This window comes from Mastomys coucha, unplaced genomic scaffold (genome assembly GCF_008632895.1).
Source record: "Mastomys coucha isolate ucsf_1 unplaced genomic scaffold, UCSF_Mcou_1 pScaffold8, whole genome shotgun sequence".
Taxonomy (NCBI): domain Eukaryota; kingdom Metazoa; phylum Chordata; class Mammalia; order Rodentia; family Muridae; genus Mastomys; species Mastomys coucha.
In genome coordinates, this window is record NW_022196914.1 from 57,146,287 (window position 1) to 57,166,463 (window position 20,177).

At 38.5% G+C, this 20,177-nt stretch overlaps 1 protein-coding gene across 3 annotated transcripts in view; it reads left to right on the plus strand.

Moving 5' to 3' along the window:
• Cert1 (ceramide transporter 1) overlaps positions 1–20,177 on the plus strand; it is a 103,380-nt gene that overhangs the window by 36,732 nt on the left and 46,471 nt on the right. Inside the window, exon 1 of one of the 3 annotated variants that reach the window (XM_031360340.1) lies at positions 12,450–12,604. The exons of the other annotated variants lie outside the window; for them this stretch is intronic. The gene's annotated coding sequence lies outside the window, so the exon portion shown is untranslated. Of the gene's footprint in view, positions 1–12,449; positions 12,605–20,177 lie in introns of those variants that run through there. 3 annotated transcript variants of the gene reach the window in all.

The following is a 20,177-nucleotide window of genomic DNA, read 5'->3' on the forward strand; positions in this document are numbered from 1 at the left end:
AGCTAATCTTTGTCTCCTGTTTTCACTGGTAAGTAATCTAAAGAAACATATCAGTAGTCTTCCTTATTCCTATTTCAGTGGTATGGCAAAGCCTAGGCAAAGTTCTGTAGTCATTATACCATCCTTAGGTGACTCAAAAGAATTTGTGCCTGTTTGCATACTTGTCTGTACTTGTTCACATGAATGTTAGCACATTTAGAACTGAAATACCTGTTTTATTTTTAACAGCCACAAAACACATAGGCAGCAGAAAACAAGAAAAACCAGTTCCATCTAATATGCCATGAGAACATTCTTCTTGATACTCGTGATTTGTTAGTTCTCCTTTTCCTTTCTTGGTTTATTTTCAGTTTAGAAAATAAATCTCTTTTTAGTATTATGTTGGTTTAAAATGTTTTCTAAGTCTTAGTTATTTTGGCTATAACTTCGTAAGAGTATATACATGAAAAATTACGGTCATTTTTATTATTTAAAAACAAAATGAGCCAGTATTTTAGAATCTCATTCCTTTGAAGCCAAACTGACTTGGACTCACAGCAGCCTCTGCTTACATGTGTCTTTGGGCATTTGTGTCTAACCTTCCAGACTTCCCTCAACTCTCAGTTTGTTGTGCTTCTGGTTAAAGCTGTAATAAGGAATAGATAAGATCTCATTTATCTTTATATAAAACATACATCATGATAAATTATGTATTGTGTGTATGTGTATTTGTGTGTGTGTGTGTGTATCCATCCCCAAAGTAACAAATGTCCTTGTTTATGGTATAGTTGAAAAAACAAGAGCTTTGGTGTCACTAGATTCAGTAAATTATAGCATATTGTCTCTGGAAGAAGAGTTGAGCATTCAATGAGTGTAGCTAAATGTACACACCCGGAAAGTTGACTGTATTAATTCAGGGCCAGCTCTCTCACTGGTGATTAAAAATGTCATTTAAGTAGAACCAGTTTGTGGGTTTTTAGCAGTTATGACCTATAAGGTTTTGGTTAATTGATTTAGATTTATGGCTATTCTCTTTTCTCTTCTTTTCTTTTCTTTTTTAATTTTAATCTTCAGATTTTATTCCCCTCTAGGTCTACCCTCCACCTGTTCCATATCCCATACTTCCTCCCTACCCCCCTGTCTCCACAAGGTTGTTTTCATCCCCACTCCATCAGACCTCTAAACTCCCTGGGGCTTCCAGTCTTTTGAGGGTTAGGTGCATCTTCTCTGACTAAATCCAGACCTGGCAGTCCTCTGCTGTATATGTGTTGGGAGCCTCATATCAGCTGGTATATGCTGCCTGGTTGGTGTTCCAGTATCTGAGAGATCTTGGGTGTCCAGGGTAATTGAGACTGCTGGTCCTCCTACAGGGTCACCACCCTCCTCAGTTTTTCTGTAATTCAACCACAGGAGTCAGCAGCTTCTGTCCATTGGTTGGGTGCATCTGACACTTTCAGCTGCTTGTTGGGTCTTTCGGAGGGCAGTCATGCTAGGCCCCTTTTTGTGAGCGCTCCACAGCCTCAGTAATAGTGTCAGGCCTTGAGACCTCCCCTTGAGCTGGATCTCACTTTGGACTTGTCACTGGGCCTTCTCTTCCTCAGGCTCCTCTCCATTTCCATCCCTGCAGTTCTTTCAGACAGGAACAATTATGGGTCAGAGTTTTGACTGGGATGGCAACCGCATCCGTCACTTGATGTCTGTCTTTCTGCTGGAGGTGGGCTTTAAAGTTCCCTCTCCCCAGTGTAGGGCATTTCATCCAAGGTCCCTCCCTTTGAGTCCTGAGAGACTCTCACCTCCCAGGTCTCTAGTACATTCTTGGGGGTCCTCCCAACCTCCTACTTCCTGAGGTTATATGTTTCCATTCTTTCTGCTGGTCCTCAGGGATTTCAGACCTTTTTCCCCACACAATAACTGGGCATGTTCCCCTCTCCATGCCCCCATCCCTTTCCCTCCTAGTTCCCTCCTCTCCCCCTTGTAGTTGCTTTCTTCTCCCTCCTAAGTGGTACCGAGGCATCCTCACTTGGGTCCTTCAGCTTGTTGACCTTTTTGAGTTCCGTGGACTTTATCTTGGGTATTTGGCTTTTTATTTTTATTTTTTTGCTAATATCCACTTAAGTGAGTATATACCATGTCATTTTGGGTCTGAGTTAACTCACTCAGGATGATATTTTCTAGTTCCATCCATTTGCCTGCAAAACTCAGGATGTCCTCATTCTTAATAGCTGAGTAGTATTCCATTGTGTAAATGAACCACACATTCTTTCTCCTCAGTATAGTCCAACCCAGAATCTATGCAAGTTTCCATATTTATTTTCTCTTTTGAGTGAATATAAATACATAAACCATATATTTCACGTTATTGATTTCTTTAGATCTCAGAGATGAGATTTAAGCTAATCTTAAGTTCTTGGAAAAAGTAAAAAATACAGCTATTTTTATATTTTTGGTTGTGAGCCTAGCCTTTAACGGCTGAGCCATCTCTCCAGCCCTACAGCTATTTTTAAAACAAATAATTTTTGTTAATTGTTGTTCATGCTTAATGCACAGAAACAAAGTGTGTGATGTATGACAGCTAAGCAGCATGTTAGTTGATTTGTGAATTAACTGTGAATTCTAAAACTAAATTACTTTGATTTCTTTAACTAACTTAAGGAGAAATTTCAAATGTTACTACCTGTAATCTACAAATTATTTTCTTTCTTTCCCTAATAAACCAAATTGAGTAATGTCTTTCCTGGGTCAATATCACTAAGGATTGTTGACTATTTAACTTGGAAATTTTACTAAAGTAAACATGAAGTTAACTTGATCTTTAGAATTAATGCCAAATTATAAAGATGATGATTACAATAAGACCTGCCAAATTCTAGTACCAGTTAGTGTATTAAGTGCTTTATGTGGCTCACAAGGAGCTGACATATTTGAAGTAAAATTAAATATTTTGTGTATTATGCTACTAGCTTCTAGTTCATTCTTATTTTGTTTTGGACGGGGGTTGTTTTGTTTTTTGTTTTGTTATTTTTAATTCTACACAGTGTTTCTCTCTCTAGCTGTCTGTGTCTACAGAACTCACCCTGTAGACCAGGTGTGCCCTGATCTGCTTGCCCTTATCTCCCAAGTGCTGGGTTTAAAGGTGGGCGCCACCACTGTCCCGCTAGTTTATTCTATTTTAGCATTTGATTTCATATGAATTCTCTTTTTTATCATTGCTGGAACATAGTTCTCTTAAGACCAGTTCTTAAAAATTAGTATATCATCTGAATTCTCCTAGCCTATGTGTATAAGCTAACTGAATTCCTCTTCTTGTTTTTGGGTTGCCATAAAAGGCAATGTATTGTATGGACTAGTGTTTTAGTACTACTACAATCAGATCCATACATTTGAGTCATGCCACTACTATGTACTAGATGCGTAAGCTTGGTAAGTTTCCTGTAAAATGAAATATGATAGCATGCTATACATTTCCTCTTTCTCTACCTCCAAATAAAAACAAACGGTGGCCGGGCGGTGGTGGCGCACTCCTTTAATTCCAGCACTTGGGAGGCAGAGGCAGGCGGATTTCTGAGTTACAGGCAAGCCTGGTCTACAGAGTTCCAGGAAAGCTGTGGCTACACAGAGAAACCCTGTCTCGGGGGTGCTACACAGAGAAACCCTGTCTCGTGGGGGGTGGGGGGGACAGTGAGCAATGTAACCAACTCAGGATAAATAAAAAAAGTAGGACATAAATTATGTGGACTCTGATTATTTCAGCTCATTCAATTCACAGTTACTTTCTCTGCTATTACCTGCCCTTTGGATAACTGGACAGGCCACTTGGAGTAGTAAACATATCTTTCTGTTCTGATGTCACTGGAAGCTTATTCTTTGTTTATATTTGTTTGTTTATTTGGGTTGGGTTGGGGTGGGGTGGGGTGGATTGGTTCTTGTGGTGGGTAGGTTTTATTAGAAGTTCCAGACAGGATTTTTTAATATTTGACATCTGGAAGGACTGAAGGTTTCCATTCCTCCCCAGGATGCTTTTATACTCATTATGCAATAAACTCTATATTAATATATTTCATGCATATACAGCACATGCCTTTACTCTCTATCTCTGACTGAAAGACCCCCATAGGGAGCTTCCCACTCAAGTCTCGGGAGGACGTGCACCCAAGGAACCACGAGAGACCATCTTGATGTAAACACATGAGGCAGTTTAATTTTGGAGCAGAGCTCCGGTTCAACTCATATCTCACACAGGAGACAGAGGAGCCGACCACAAGGCTCAGGGGTTAGGGGTTTATATAGGGAAAAGGTCTGGGGGAACAAAGGAATCAGTGTGGCTATACATGATTGGCTAGTTCAAATATCAACTATATTACGTGCAGAACAGAGTGGAAAATTTCTAAGGTTGGTGTTAATCTGAGTCAACAGAGCATCTGACCTTAAACCATATCTAAGAGGACCAGATGGCCCATTACTCAGTGTCTGCCCAGACATGTCCTTGCATGTTTTTTTTCTATCTTTATAGTTTATGTCTTTTTGACCTGCTAGTTCTCGGAATGTCTAACAGCCTGCTTATTTTTGCCAAGGCTTATTTGGACATATTCGACCTTGGTCCACTGTGTTTTCCTCAAACCTGCAATTTTCTCATTAGCCAGCACAAGTCTCAAATTTAACTCTTTCAGACTTTCATAGGTACATGTATGAGAAACAAGTGTTCTGTATTATAAGACTTCTTGAGTAATAGGTAATGATAGCTAATTATTTGAGAATGAATGTGCACCAGATATGGTAATAACTGCATAGTAGACCCTAATAGGGTTAGGGGTTAGGGTTAGAGGGTTATATATATATATATATATATATACATATATATATATGTTCATAATATATATGAATAAAATGGGGTAAGTCTATTATATATATATATATATATTTATATATATTGTTATTATAGCATTGTTACCCTAGGTAATTGAAGCACAGAAAGATTGAGTAGCTTGTCCAAGGTTAGAAACTAGTTAGTAAAGGAGCCAGTCATTCCAACCCAAGAGCATGGATTTTTAGCCAATAAATTCTTCTGCCATCCTACAAGTATGTATTGACTTAAATCATGGAATTCCTGAATCAGGCTATTCTTATATTTTAGTAATTCTTCATGTTTATGGTAGTTTTTTTAGACTACCATAAGGGCTCAGATATATTAATTCATAAGAATTATAAAATTAGGCACATAAAATTTATAATGTTTTGAAGTCTCCCTAACTCTCCCTTTAACCTTTAATGCCCAGTGTTAGAATGATTACTAATTATCAACCCTGTACTCAGTGTCTACTTATATTTTTCTTCCTTAGTATATTCATCCCAGAATAACTTGCTCACTGTGATTTAAAGAGATGACTTCTATGTATTTCTTGTTACATTAGATATTGCATATTTTAGTGTGATGTTAAATAATAACTGCTATTAAAAGAAAGTACTCAGTTCCAAAGTCATTTTTTTAAATCAGATTTGTTTTCAAAATATATAGAAAAGGAAGGCCATGCACATATGAAACAAATAATTTTATTTAGAAACAATTTTTTGCCTTTGTTTTTTTTTTTGAGTCAATTTATATTTTGCACTTCTGTTTATGATTTGAGACAAGACTGAATAGATTACTTACTAAGTTAAAGTTTTATATTTAAATCTCTTGGCATTTTGCTTTTCAAGTGAGAATGATATTTAGTCTTTGTAAACTAAAAAGTATATGAGTTTAGGTGATTGGTTTATATTTGGATTAAATGAACATTTTTCTGGTATGGATATTCCTATATACTTAAGGGCCTCTGTGTGCATTTTTTTACAACCAATTTATGAAAGAAATTTATAAATGATTTATTAGTGTTATTTTTAAAAATTGTGATACCTACCATCCCTCATATCTTCTACAGTTAAAATTCTTGTGATATTGACTAAACACAATTGCAAAATTTTAATTTCAACAAGTAAAAAATAACAAAAAAGTAAATTGGGGACATTTTGTATGAGCAGTGAAAAAGAAGAAATGATCTTTAAAAAAAAAAAAATCTCAGTCATGCGATTTACTAATGAAGACTTAGGAGCCAGTAAAAGCCTGGGGTAAAAGCCTGATAGCTCAGGGAGGCAAAGAAATCACCCAGCTGACTTTCCTCCTAACCCAGTATCCCACAAACATTCTCTCCTCTCATGCCATCTCAAAAACCTCAGACTCAATGGCCCTCCCTTCTTCTTCCTGTGTACCTCTCTCTCTCTCTCCTGACTTTCACTTACTCCCTAGGTTCATTTCCTATTAAGTGGTTACTTGCCTTGCCTCTTGACCTATGGTTGACTTCATTTAATGCTGTTTACAATATTCAAGCAGAAAGCTCTTAAATTACAAGTGTGTGCTAGAGCTGAGACACACCACAACTAAAAACAGTTTTTTCCAGTAATAACACAATCTCAGGGTTCAGTGTGATCAAATACCTTGTAAGTGTTTTTGTCTAAATATAAAGGAAAGGTTTTTAACTCTAACACAGTAAAGCTATTTACAATAATGAAGCTATTTCTGCCAAGCTTTCTACAATATCTAGCTTGGGTGTATTTGGCCGTCTTACATATTTATCATACATGCAGCTGAAGACATTAACTTGACAAGATTTTTTTGTCTAATTAAAGAAATTCTTATAAATCAGTTTGAGAAATTCAGAAACTATGTCAGATATATGCGTAGCCTTGAGTATATAGTCTTCAGTACCACAAAACAAAGGGCAAAACCAGAAGTTAGCAGTACCAAGTGTCAGTGGGGGTGTGAAGCTGCAGAAGGTCATTCAGTACTGATAGAGCAGGAAACTGTGCAGATAATTGAAAAGAAAGTTTGACAAGTTGAACATAGATGTCTACTTAGGTCAAATGAATATTAAAAATTTGAAAAACTACAAACATTGATGTGAAAGATACATTCATTTTAATTATGCTCTTTAGATTATAAAAATAGAGTACAGTTCTATAATAAGTGATAAAATTGTCGCAAGCCCCAAAGAGTATAGAGTATCATACTTAATCAAAGAAAATCTTAGGTATACACTTAAACTTTTAAGTGCTCTTATTGGTAACAAAATTTGATTCCTCTCCAGGCTTTGCCCTCAGGTACAATTTATGCAGGTTAATTTTATCCTCCTCTCTTTCTGTCATAGTTTATATTTATTTGTAACTTCTGTTCTCTCTCCATCTCTTCTCCTTGGTTTGTTATATTCTTTGCTGACTTTGCTTCAGTTCAGCTTCAACTTCTGCTGCCCTAAACTCTTGGTAGTGCCCAATTGAAGAAAGGAAGAAAGAAAGAAAGAAAGAAAGAAAGAAAGAAAGAAAGAAAGAAAGAAAGAAAGAAAGAAAAAAGAAGGAAGGAAGATAGAGAGAAAAGGAACTTGATTGATTGCTTTTTCATATCAATTAGTATAAACTGATCACCTCTGGTCCAGTCTCAGTTAATCATACAGTTATAATTATTTTTGTTTAAACTTATGAATGGGATTAACAGTGATACTCCATCATACTGAGATCTGGGGATATAGAAATGAATTCTTTTTCTCTGCCAATTTAAAGAATAAAAAAAAATCAGGAAAAGCAAGATCTCAGCACTCTGTCAAGTTTTATTAAAAGCAAAAGTGCGCAAAGAGGCAGACTCCCTATGTAGAAAGGGTTCCAAAGACGGAGTCCAAGTTTGTCTGAGAGAGACCAAACTTTTCTGTTTTGAGGTAGGATGGGTTCTCTTCCTGCCCCAGAATTGGCTAGTTTGGGCTATTGTATAGGAGTACATAAGCCATACAAAGAGAGGAAATTGATTTGTTCTCACCCCAGAAGCCTTCGTGGCAGGTTTGAGTCCTCTGGCAGGAAGAATCCCATTCTTTGCCTTGGAGAGGAGAAGCAACAGGAAGTGAAGTGCTTAGATGAGAAGTACATTGAGCTGCCTGGAGCTCCTGTCTCCTGTCTGCCTGCCAAGCTTCACTTCTAGTCCTTCAGAGTGCAATGCCATGAAAATCTGACACGGTTTTATAGTTTACTAGATTTATAAGTGTTTAAAATGTTTGGTCACATGTTTTCCAGGAACGATGTATGTGACTGTTACTGCATTTTCAGCTTATTTTTCTACTCTTGTCTGTCTATAATTCACTTATATTTCTTTAGCTAAGAAACAGGTGAGGGTAAAAAACAATGTTTAAGTTCTATCTCATGTTGCTAATATGAACGACTTTAAATATGAAATTACATGTTACAAATATATGCTATTTTGTACAATAGCTTAATGTTGTATTAGACTTTTTTTTTGGAAGGAGAGCCTTCAGGCAGTCACCAGAGCAGATGGGTTCTGCTTTTCTGTATTTGATATGGAAAAGTAATGGTGGGTGGCATTATTTACATGTATAGACGGTAGTAGAAACAGTTTGCTAAGTTTATGCATGTATTAAACACTAGCTGAGAAAAATATTTCTTTTAAAAAATATCAAAGGATATAGAATGATTCTTTTCCCTTCAAGCTTTTAGTGGTAGTCTAATAGCCCTTTATTTATATTGCCTTTATTCCCTGGCCAATGTTCTCTCTCCATCTGATGGTGATGGGTGAGTGGTAGCACTGAGGCAGACTGGGTACTAGGATGAGTGAATGTACCCCAGGCTAATAGTATTTTCATTACAAAGAATTCTATTATTTTTCAGACACAAGAAACATATACTTAACAGAGTGAGGGTCCGCTGGCCGGACTCCTACACTTAATAAACTAAGGCTAGTGCTAGGAATACTTACATTACTCTACAGTTCTTAGCCCTTTAGTTGTTTGTTGTTTATAGTCCTACCCATCTGATATGTTCAGGGATAAAAGGAATAATTACACATTTAATTGTATTGTTATTAGAGTATCTTCAAATATAGAGTATTTTCAAATATATACTCCCAACTTATGTACAGATGAAACTTAATGGATCATGTGGCCATTGATCAGTTAGTAGGATGTTATCCAAAAAATAGTACCCTAAAATGTATATAATAGCCCTCTATTTCTAGTTCATTTCAGCTTCTTTCATGGCTACATAATTGCATGTCTTCCCCATATGGTTACATCTGACAAGTCTTATGATGTTTTAAATCCACCCTGCAAATTCTCTTTTTTGCGTATATTTTACAGGCTTCTGTGGTATTTTAATTACACTAGAAAGAAACTACTTTTAGTCTTACAAACCTAAACAATTACTCTTCATTTAAAAACATTCCTTATTTTATGTACGTTTTCCCTTCAATCCATTATGTATGGGTGAAGATTTGATGAGATCATAGAGCAGAAATCCTTTTTGCTACCTATAAAAACATTGTGCTACCAAATCTGCCTAATATAAGTAACTACTCTGAAAGTCTGAAGTCCTTGGAAAGCTTCTAACTTCTAGGGTTGAGGATAGGCTTAAATGGTAGAATATTGTTATTTTTTTAGCTAGTTTCAGCTCCTACAACAGTAAGAGTTACCCATTCTCAGCCCCTTAGCTGTCAGGTGTGTACCTAGTTTATGGGAACAAAGCTGAGGACAAAGAACTCTTGTCTTATAATATGGAGGGAGGTCTATTCTGTGCTTTTTATTGATACTCTTATTTGTAGCTTCAAGCATAGATGTTGGAAGAGGTTTTTGCATTCGTATCCTCACAGTGTAGCAAGATTTTCTCCTTTATTTTGAAGTGATTTTTTTAAATGATTTTTTTATTGTTTTTTTTTTTTAATGTGCCTTGGTGTTTTGCCTGCATATATGTCTGTATGATGGTGTCAGTCCCTGGAACTAGAGTTATTGATGGTTGTGAGCTGCCATATAGGTGCTGGGAATTGAACCCAGGTCCTCTGGAAGAACAACTGAGCCATCACTCTGGCCCCCTTGAAAAAATTTTTAATTCTGTTTCCTCAGTTTTTATTTTTCTTTCCCCTTTTGGTGGCAAAATGACAAGAATGAAAAGATTTTAAAAATATGTAAGGGAAATTACAAAGTGACTTGCATAGGTAAGAAACAACATAGGCACAAAAACATCTGAAGAAGACTTAACGTTACACTTCAGACACAGAGATGGCCGGTGGATACAGCACAGAGTCCTAAAAAAGCTTTGAGGGAGAAAAGTACAGTTGACAGACTGCAACACTGCTAGATTTAAATGTTCCATTTTGCAACAGCAAAATACTTGTAATTCATATAAAGAAACAGGAATGGATGATGCTTTCAAATGAACAAAAAAATAGAAACTATCCCTGAAAAAAATCTGAAGGTTAATCTAGTAGAGAAAAATCAACTGCCTTTATGGTGCTTTAAGAGCTAAAACAAACTTAAAAATATATAAAATCATCAATAAAGAATCTAAAAAAAAAAATCATAAAGAGATTCTGTAACTGAAACATGCAATAAATGAAAAAAAAAAAATCACCTGAAGGACTCCTAAAGTGATGCTGGTCATCAGTCTTTTTGGAATCCCGAAGAAGTAGGGTCTGATAACAGTGATAGAATACTTCAGCAGGAACATATATGAACTTGACAGAGCAAACTGACAAAACGTAAAAACACCTTTTTCAGTGTCCTTTTATATGGGGGCTTCCACCAAAGGGTATGGCCCAGATTTAGGGTAGGTCTTTCCAATTTAAAATAAGCAGACGATAAACCATTCCTCCTAGGCATGCCCAGCGACTTGAATTTTAGTTGATTCTGGATAAAGTCACCTTGACAACCAAGAGCGATCTATTTATTACACTCTCAGCTTGCTACATATGGTTGACCATGGACGCTCTCCTTGTCCTGAGTTGGTTGCCTGCCGCCATGCTTTCCTCACCTTCTGGACCCTCTCTCTGGAACCATAGTCCATATGAAACACTGATGTACACCTTGGTCTTGGTGTTTCATCAAAGCAACCAGTAGGGAAGTTATTATCAGAATGGTTTGTTGCTGTGAATAGCTTGAAGTTACATAGATGAGTTTGGAACTCTGAACTTTTAAACAGTGCAGTTGAGTATTGTAAGCAGAATTTATTGCTGCCATTCTGTTAAGTTTCTGGAAGACAGTACATGCTGAGAAGAATTTGGAAAATTGAAGCCTGGTATTTCAGAGGGAAGCAAGGACTATATGGAAACTAGGCTAGAGGACATTCATGTGAAATTTTAGTAAAGAATCTGGCTGCTAAAATCAGAATCTGTGTGCTAAGGTCTTTTCTGAGGCTAAATTAAAAAGTAATTTTCTTTGGGCAAGGAAATATCAAGATAGCATAATATTAGGTCTGTGGCATAGTTATTACTTACAGTTCTTATGCAGTGACATACAATGAGAAAAGGGAATGAGATAGAAAAAAATACAAAGTGTACATTTTGGAAAGAAAAGGTGTACTAGAGAGCCTAATGTTACAGCCAAGACATTTACTTTGAGGCTGTAACTGTTAAGGAGAGGCCTCATTCTCTTCACGGGAACAATGAGAAGGGTGTCTTCTTGGCAAGGCCTCACCCAGCTAAGCTTACAGGTTGTGAAAAAGAAATCCCAAGAAAGCAATTGCTTCAAGATAAGAAAGGTGCTGCTAATGTAGTCAAAGAGGGTGAGGATCCATTCCAAGCTGGCAGCCAAACTTGAGAGTGTATTGGATTTGTAAATGTGAAAACCACAAGAGTGGGGGCGGGGGCGTCATGAATTCTTCATTCTAGGTTTCAGAGATGGTGAAACCAAGCAACATGTGGCCATACAGAGACCCTAAGAGGTCAATGGGTGGATCTGTGAAAGTAAAGCCTAGCACTTCAGACATAGGATTTGGAGGAATCAAGCTAGAACTGGCCTGGAAGCCTTCTTCCTTTGTGTTAACTTTCATAGTTTTAGAAAGTTCCATGCAAATTATCAAACAAAAGTAGTCCTATCCAATTGGAAAGCCTGTGAACCACAATGATGACTGGACCAGCAAGATAGTCCTAGTAGTGGCAGTAGTATCTTAGGGATAACAAACAATTATCTGTAGGCTTAGGCATGCTCAATAGGAAGGAATTTTGACAGATACTGTAAAACTAGCCAGCTACTGGAAAGATTGTCAACACTATAGAAGATCCCACTGCTTTGAGGTTCTGAATACAACATAATTTCTGTTTTCTAAATATGTATACATACAGATTAAATAGGTATACTTAGTTCTCACCCCTTATCAAAAAAGCTGCTTTTTGTAACACATAGCCACTATTACAGAGATCTACAACTAGTCAAATCATTGAGAATTACTGACTTTAGGGTTCTCAATCCCTAACTAGTACATCTGCAAAGCAACTCCTACACCTAAGGCTCAGAGAAAATCTTGGAAGAGTGGCTGAAAAAATTGTTAGGACCAGAGGCCAATGATGTCTACTGTTTGATAGTGTCTCCTAGATGACATGGAAAATGCACCCATGAATTCTCAACAGTATGGTTGCCTGAAAAGACCAGCATAATACCATCACCAGTTGACATGCCAATGCAAACAGAAGAATTTCCACCTGATCCCACCACTTGGAGAAGAGCTACAGGTGGTCATTGGCTGCTGAGAAAGGGATAATCAGTTTCCTCCAGGGAAACGCTCCCAACCAGGGTGTCCAGCCCCAAGTGCTCAGCCCTGGACACATGAATATGTAAGCAAAGCTAATTGGATTAAGTAAGTTATATATACATGTGTATGTGTGTATAAATATATTCACATACATACAGATGTGTATGTAGAAGTGGCAATAATAAGTAAACAAATCATTAATTTGGGAGGGAGGGAGGGGGACATAGTGAAAGCTGGAGTTGGGAGGGAGATATGGGAGTGATAGGAATGCAGTGCTGGTGTAGTTGGTATATGAAGTACTGACAATCAGGGGAACTTAGATAAGAGTGAGCTCTGGTGTGAGGAGGAGCCCCAGATGATGGAGACGTCAGAACCATAGACATCATCTGAGAAAAGCTGCACATAGTGAGCATGACCAGAGAATTTAAAATGAAATTCCCAGACACTGGGCATGGAGCTAATGTAATTTGTTCTTTGCCCTGGGTGGGTTTTTTAGTCTTGCTTTGGTCCAGTATTTTCTCACTGTGTTCTTTCCCTTCCCTTTGGAATAGGAATGTATATTATATCTCATTGTGTGTTGGAATTTTGCCATTTGCTTTTTGATTTTACAGGATTCACAGTTAAGAGTTTACCTGAAGTCTCAAAAGACACTTTGGATTTTAAGAGTATTAAGACGGTGCAAGACTATAGAGACTTTTAAAGTTGCTCTAAATACATTTTTCATTATAGAATGACCATTAGCCTATATGGGCCATAAAGTGAAAAGTGGTGGTTGTGTTCTTAATTTTTTATGAATATGGGCATTTTGTTAGCATGTATGTCTGTTTACCAAATGCCTGGTGCCTGTGAGACTGGAAGAGGGCATAGGATCCCCTAGGACTGGAATTACACATGGTTGTTAACCACCATGTTGAGTGTTAAGTATTGAACCAGAGTCTTTTGAAAGTGCTTCTAACTGCTTAGCTATCTCTCCAGCCTGAAATGTCATTTAAATGAGAAATGTCCCCCATAGGCATCATGTATTTGAGCATTTAAGTCTCTAGTTACTGGTGCTATTTGGCAATTCCATAATACCTTTAACACCTCTGTATTGTAACAGTTAAAATCTATAAAGGAAATAACAAAAATTAAATTCATAATAGCATCAAAAAGAATTAACCTAAATAGTCTTTGAACAGTGAAGAATGGGAAGGCTTCTAGAGAGAGACTTGCTGGTTTATGAAGGAGTAGAGTGTTCTCTACATCATAGTGTCTTATTGATATATAATGTTTAGTTGCCCTGAAGTGTTTGTAACAGTCTTATATTTCTAAGAATTGTATTTTTGAGAATTATAGAGTACATGACATATGTTCCTTCAGTTAGTATATGCCAACGAAAATAGGAAGAAACATCCCTGTCTTAGTTACTGTTGTATTGCTGTGAAGAAACACCATGGTAAGCAACTTATAAATGGAAGCTTTGACTTTTGAACAGCTTGCAATTTCAGAAAGTTAGTCTGTGAACATGAGGGAAGCATGATTGCACCAGGCAGGCATGGTGCTAGTAGCTGAGAGCTTATATCCTGATCCATAGGCAGGAGGCAGAGAGCTCAGTGTAAAAGGAATGAAATATTCTAGCTAACCTGTATAAATGACACACAATCCAGGTATTTTATTTACTAGCTGTAAGCCTAGGTTGGGCAGGTTTTGGAGCTCTTTTAACTTATATCCCAGCCAAATGTCCCATTACTTGCTGTTTCTCTTGGCCACATGTTCATGGTCTATCTTTTCTCATGGCAGCCTCCTCCTCCCTTGGTCTCCTTTCTTCTTTCCCCCTTTTCTCTGCCTGCAGCCCCTCACCAGGTAATAGAAAACCTGCCTACTTCTGTCTACTGCCCAGTCAGAGGCCTTTCATTGACTTATTGACTTGGGGAACAGGGTTACATAGCATCATTTGGTATATATGAGGATCTCATCATCGGGGGATAACCAAGTCTTGGGGTGTAAGATTAAGTTTTCAAACTGTACTGTGAGAACTTAGCCATTAGTTAAACTCAGTGGGAGACCGGCTCCCAGAACCTAGAAACAATGGGAGACCAGCAGCTCCCAGAACCCAGAAACAAGGAGACCAGGATGACCTGGCAGAGAGAGAGAAGGTAACAAATGACTGCCAGGTGGCTAACCTGCCCCTGGACCCTAGCACCAGCCAGCACCAATCAAAAACCACCCCGTACCTTCCCCTTACCCCAGTCTTCCCTTTTGCCCCAGCAACTGTGCAGGAATAAAAAGCTGCCTAAGACTTTGCTCGGGGCCAGGCTCATATCCCTGCGAGGGATATGAGTCTCGCCCCAGCTAGCTGGAATAAAAAGCCTCTTACAGATTGCATCAAGTCCATGTCTTGGTGGTGTGTGGGGTTGTCGCTCCTGGGATTTGAGTGTGGAGGTCCCTCCAGGAATCTCACAGGGAAACCAATATTTAACATTTGAATACAAGTGGCATCCGACCAATCTCCTATACCTCAAGACTGGCTCTAACATGTATTTAGGAAACAGTAGTCACATACCTTCTAATCCCTCCCAAAACAGTTCCAACAACTAGGGTCCAAGGGGCATTCTTATTTAAACTACCCCATTCTATTCCCTGGACCTGTATGTAGGCTTGGAGCCATTATCATAATACAGAATTCATTGAGTCCCAACTTCAAAAGTCCCCGTATTCCTTTAGAGTCTCAACACTGTTTAAAAGTCTAAAGTCTATTCTGAGACTCAAGCCAGTCTGCTAACTGTAACACCCTATAAAGTCAAAAGTCAGGTTACATACTTTGAACATACTGTACATAGAAAATACCATTACCATTCTAAATGGGAGGAAAGGGCGTGTAGTGAGGAAATACTGAACCAAAGCAGACTAAAACCCAGCAGGACAAACTCCAAATCCTGTAACTCCATCTGACATCAAGGAGCTTATTAGGTACTAGCTCTTTAGTCTCCCACTCCTTCCAGCTTTGCTGAATGAAACACACCTCTCTTGGGCTGTTTCCACAGCCTGTCTACAGCTCTTCCTGACAGGTTTCCTGTGATTCTGGCTTCTCCAATGTCTTGAGGTCTCTCTCCATTCCAATCCAGACTACACCTTCAAAGATCTCATGATGGCTTGTCCAGGACTCCATGCAGGGACTCCCCTGCCGCATGCTTGGCCTTAGCCTTAGCAGCTTTCCTTAACTTCCAAAGAAGATTCCATAATCATGTTACTGCTGTATCCTTTATGACTAAAGCCAGAACCACAAGGCTGAAGCTGCCAAGTTCTTCTATTTGCTTGGGATATAATCTGCCCCTTCCTTGAATTACATTTGCATAAACTTTCCATTGTTGCTCTTTAAAAACATAATTCCTTAAGCCTGGATTAGCCAGGCAGGGTTTCTCCCTGAGGAAATCACTCCCTTTATACATTTATCTTCAGGCCTTTTTTTAAACTTCTCATACCTTTGAGCACAAGGCTTAGCTCAAACAGTACTTTCTCTTGGGCTCCTTTTCTCCTTAAACTTGTATGTTTTTCATTTCTTTTTTTTTTTTTTTTTTTTTTTTTTTTTTTTTTTTTTTTTTTTTTTTTTTTTTTTGCCCCACTTGCTCTTTTTCATTGTAAATCTGCATAAGATTACTAGGTTAGCTTGGAATCTCCTCTGTCAATATTAGTCTATACTTTCCAGTTTTGCTTGGGGCAGACTTTTAGGACAAGGGAAAAACCAACCACATACTTTGCTAAAATATCACAAGAATGGTCTCTATCTAGTCACTTATACTATTTCCCTCTGAAACCTTGAGCTGGGCCTCCAAAGCAAATTGCTCACAGCAATACCATCTTCCACACTTCTACCTGGCTCATCCATTAAGTCCTGCCTACAACATTCAGCTGCTTTTCTTCCTTCCTTCCTACTTTCCTTCCTTCCTTCCTTCCTTTGTTCCTTCCTTCTTTCTTCCCTCCCTCCCTCCTTTCCTTCCTAATTTAATTTTTTTTTAACATATTCACTTTATGTCCCACTCAGTGTACCCTCCCAGGGCACCCCACACACACAGTACTTCCCCCCATGCCCCTCTCCCCTTCTCTTCTAAGTGGGTGGTGGTGCCCTCGGTATCCCCTCTACCCTAGGACTTCAAGTCTGTGCAAGGCTAGGGGAATTTCTCTCCCACTGAAGCTAGACAAGGCAGCCCAGCTAGAAGAACATATCCCACATATAGGCAACATCTTTAAGGATAGCCTCTGCTCTAGTTGTTCAGTACCCACATGAAGACCAAGCTGCACATCTGCTACATATGTGTAGGGAGGCCTAGGTCCAGCCCTTGTATGCTCTTTGGTTGGAGATTCAGACTCTGAGATCCCCAAGAGTCCAGGTTAGTTGACTCTATTGGTCTTCCTGTAGAGTTCCTATCTCCTTTGGCCTGCCATCCTTCCCCTGTTCTTCCATAAGAGTCCCCAAGCTCCATCTGTTTGGCTGTGGGTGTCTATATCTGTCTGAGTCAGCTACTGGGTGGAGCCTCTCATAGGACAACATGCTCCTGTCCGCAATGCATAACAGTATCATTAATAGTGTAAGGGATTGGTATTTGCCCATGGGATGAGTCTCAAGTTGGACCGGTTTTTGGTTAGCCTCAGTCTCTGCTCCATCCCGGTCCCTGCATTTCTTGTAGACAGGATAAATTTTAGGTTGAAAGTTTTGTGGGTAGGTTGGAGTCTCTATTGCTCTCCTGGGGTTTCTACCTGTCAGCTGCTTTTCTAATTCACAGTCCCAAATTCTACATTTTACCAACAAACAGCATGGTCAGGCCTGTTACTGCAATGAGCTACTCCCTGCTACCAACTAATGTTTTAATTGCTGTTCTGTTGCTATGAAGATATGACATGACCAAGTCAACTTATAGAAGAAAGCATTTACTTAAAGGCTTGCTTACATTTCAGAGAGTTAACCCATGACCATTGTGGTGGAGACAGTGCAGCAGGTAGGCATGGTAACTGGAGTAGAAACTGAGAGTTTACATCCTCATCCTTATGCAGTAGGCAGAGATATCCAGACTGAGCCTAGCATGTGTTTAGGAAACCTCAAAGCCCTCCCCTTGTGGCATATCGTCTCTGAAAAGTCCACACATCCTAATTCTTCCTTAAAAACCCCACCAATTAGGGACCAAACATTCAAATTTATTAGCGTATGGGGGGGCACCCTCATTCAAGCCACCACAATTCCCAAGTTAATATAGGAAATTCAACCATTGTAAGAAAGGAAAGGGAAGGAAGTGGGGCTGGAGAAAGATGGCTCAAAAGTTCTTGCTGCTCTTTCAGAGCATTTAAGTTTGGCTCCCAGCACCTACATCTGACAGTTCATAACTGCCTATAACTCCAGCTTCAGAGGATCCCACACCTTCTGGACTCCACAGTCCAGATGCACAGTACACAGATGCACGCATACACATAAGTGGAAAATACTTTAAAAGGTGAAAGAAGATACAAAAGGCAACTTGTGGTCTATTTAATATTGCTACTATTTCTGGTCTATCCAAAATGTGCTGTGTGTCTAATGCAGTGCCTTCATATTCCTAATGACATTTCTGTGCAGAAATAGAAAATCTACCCAATGTTTATTTGTAGCCTGAAGATACTTCATATTACCAAAACAATCTTTAAAATGAGTTGAAAAAGACAAATCATCCTTCTTGATAATCCAAACTTACTACAAAATCGTACAATTAATTATCTTAAATGGATCAGAATCTAGCTGGTATGTCTGACCCACAGACCATGGGCTGCATGCACTTGAAGATAGCTATGAATGTGGCCCAACACCAAATAGTAAACTTACTCGAAACACATTATGAGATTTCTTTTGTGGCTTTGTATTAAACTCTTAAGTGGTAGTTTTGTAGATAACTGACAGTATCATGATGTCAAAAAGTTGGGCACTGTCTTAGGATTTTACTGCTGTGAACGGACACCATGACCAAGGCAACTCTTATAAGGACAACATTTAATTGGGGCTGGGTTACAGGTTCAGAGGTTCAGTTCATTATCATCAAGGCAGGCGTGGTATAGGAGCTTCATCTGAAGGCTGATAGCAGAATATTGGCTTCCAGGCAGCTAGGATGAGGGTCTTAAAGCCCACACCCACAGTGACATACCTACTCCAACAGGGCCACACCTTCCAATAGTGCCACTTCCTGGGCTGAGCATATACAAACCATCAGCGGCATCCAGGAAGGAAGTACCTAAGGTCATCATGAAAACTTGGTTCACAACATTGGTTCTGGCAGTCATTTATTAGGTGTAACTCCACTTTTCAGTCAGTAAAAGAAACATAGACAAATTCAACATTATGAAGATTGACAGGTTTGCTGCATTAAAACACTTCATAGAGCAGAAGAGCTTGTAGTTGGAAAAATATTTTCATTTTTCTAATACCCATTTTATACAGAGGAACTTCTAAAACCTAACTATAACATTAAAAACAGTTTTGCAATGGACAAAGGACTTAGTGATGAATTTAAATAGTCTTTGAAGGTCAGGGTGTAAGGAGACAAACTTAGAGCCACAGTTGTGGTTATAGAGATTTAAAGAAGGGAGAAATGATATGATGCCATTTAACAGATACAAAATTTCAGTTTCACAAGATGAAATGTCTAGAGTTTGTTGGTACAACAATGTAGATATTATGTAGTAATGCTGAATTGTACACTTAATAAATGTTCACCTTGATTCATATTTCAAAACAGGAACAAACCCACAAATACATGCTAGAACAAAAGACTTCTTTTATTGTATTACTGATATAAAATATTTAAGAATAGGTAGTAAATGAAGAGGTTAACATTCTATGCGATTGTATATCTGCATAGACCCTATTTAAGTACTGTGCTAAAGATAAGATAAGAAACACTGTGATACACTCTATGTAATTGTGTATCTGTTGTTAACAAAGCCCTGTAAGTACTGTGCTTAAGATCAGATAGAAATACTGAGATCAACACTATTTAACATTCTATGCAATTGTATCTAAGGCTAACAAGACCCTGTAAGTACTGTGGGGAAGGTCAGATAGGAAATGCTGAGATCAACACTATTTAACAAGAAATAAAAGAAATAGACTGATATTCTTCAGCCTAAGTAGTACACAGTGGAGAAATTGTAGGAGGACAAAATCAAAGTGGTTAGAAACCTGTGTCATCAATCTAAATTGTTCCCAGTCCACTGGATGAAGATTCTTCTATTCTACCTGTGTAGAGATTATGGATGGACCAGATACTCAGGGTAGACAAAAAATACTGGTCTTTAAGAGCTTTCATTTCTATCATTGTCTTGACAGTAGCAATTTGTGACAGTAGTATGAAGCAGCAGCAGCAAGAGACCCTCTTGATTAGTTACCTCTTGTAGGCCTTGCATATTGGGACTCTGAACTCTGTGCAGGCCTGGGTATCAATCAGAATCCAGGGTATTATAGCACTTAGCTTAGAGTCTGAGGCTCAGTTCCTGCAGGAGCTTTTCTTTGTTGTTAAAGTATTTTACCTGCTCTTGTCTCTCCCTTTCCTCTTTGCATTTACCTCATTGCCCCAACCTTTCATTTCCTATCTTTTTCCTGCCCAGTTGCACTTCAGCTCTTCAGCTGGTCCTTTGACAGTCTGCCAGGACTTTAATAC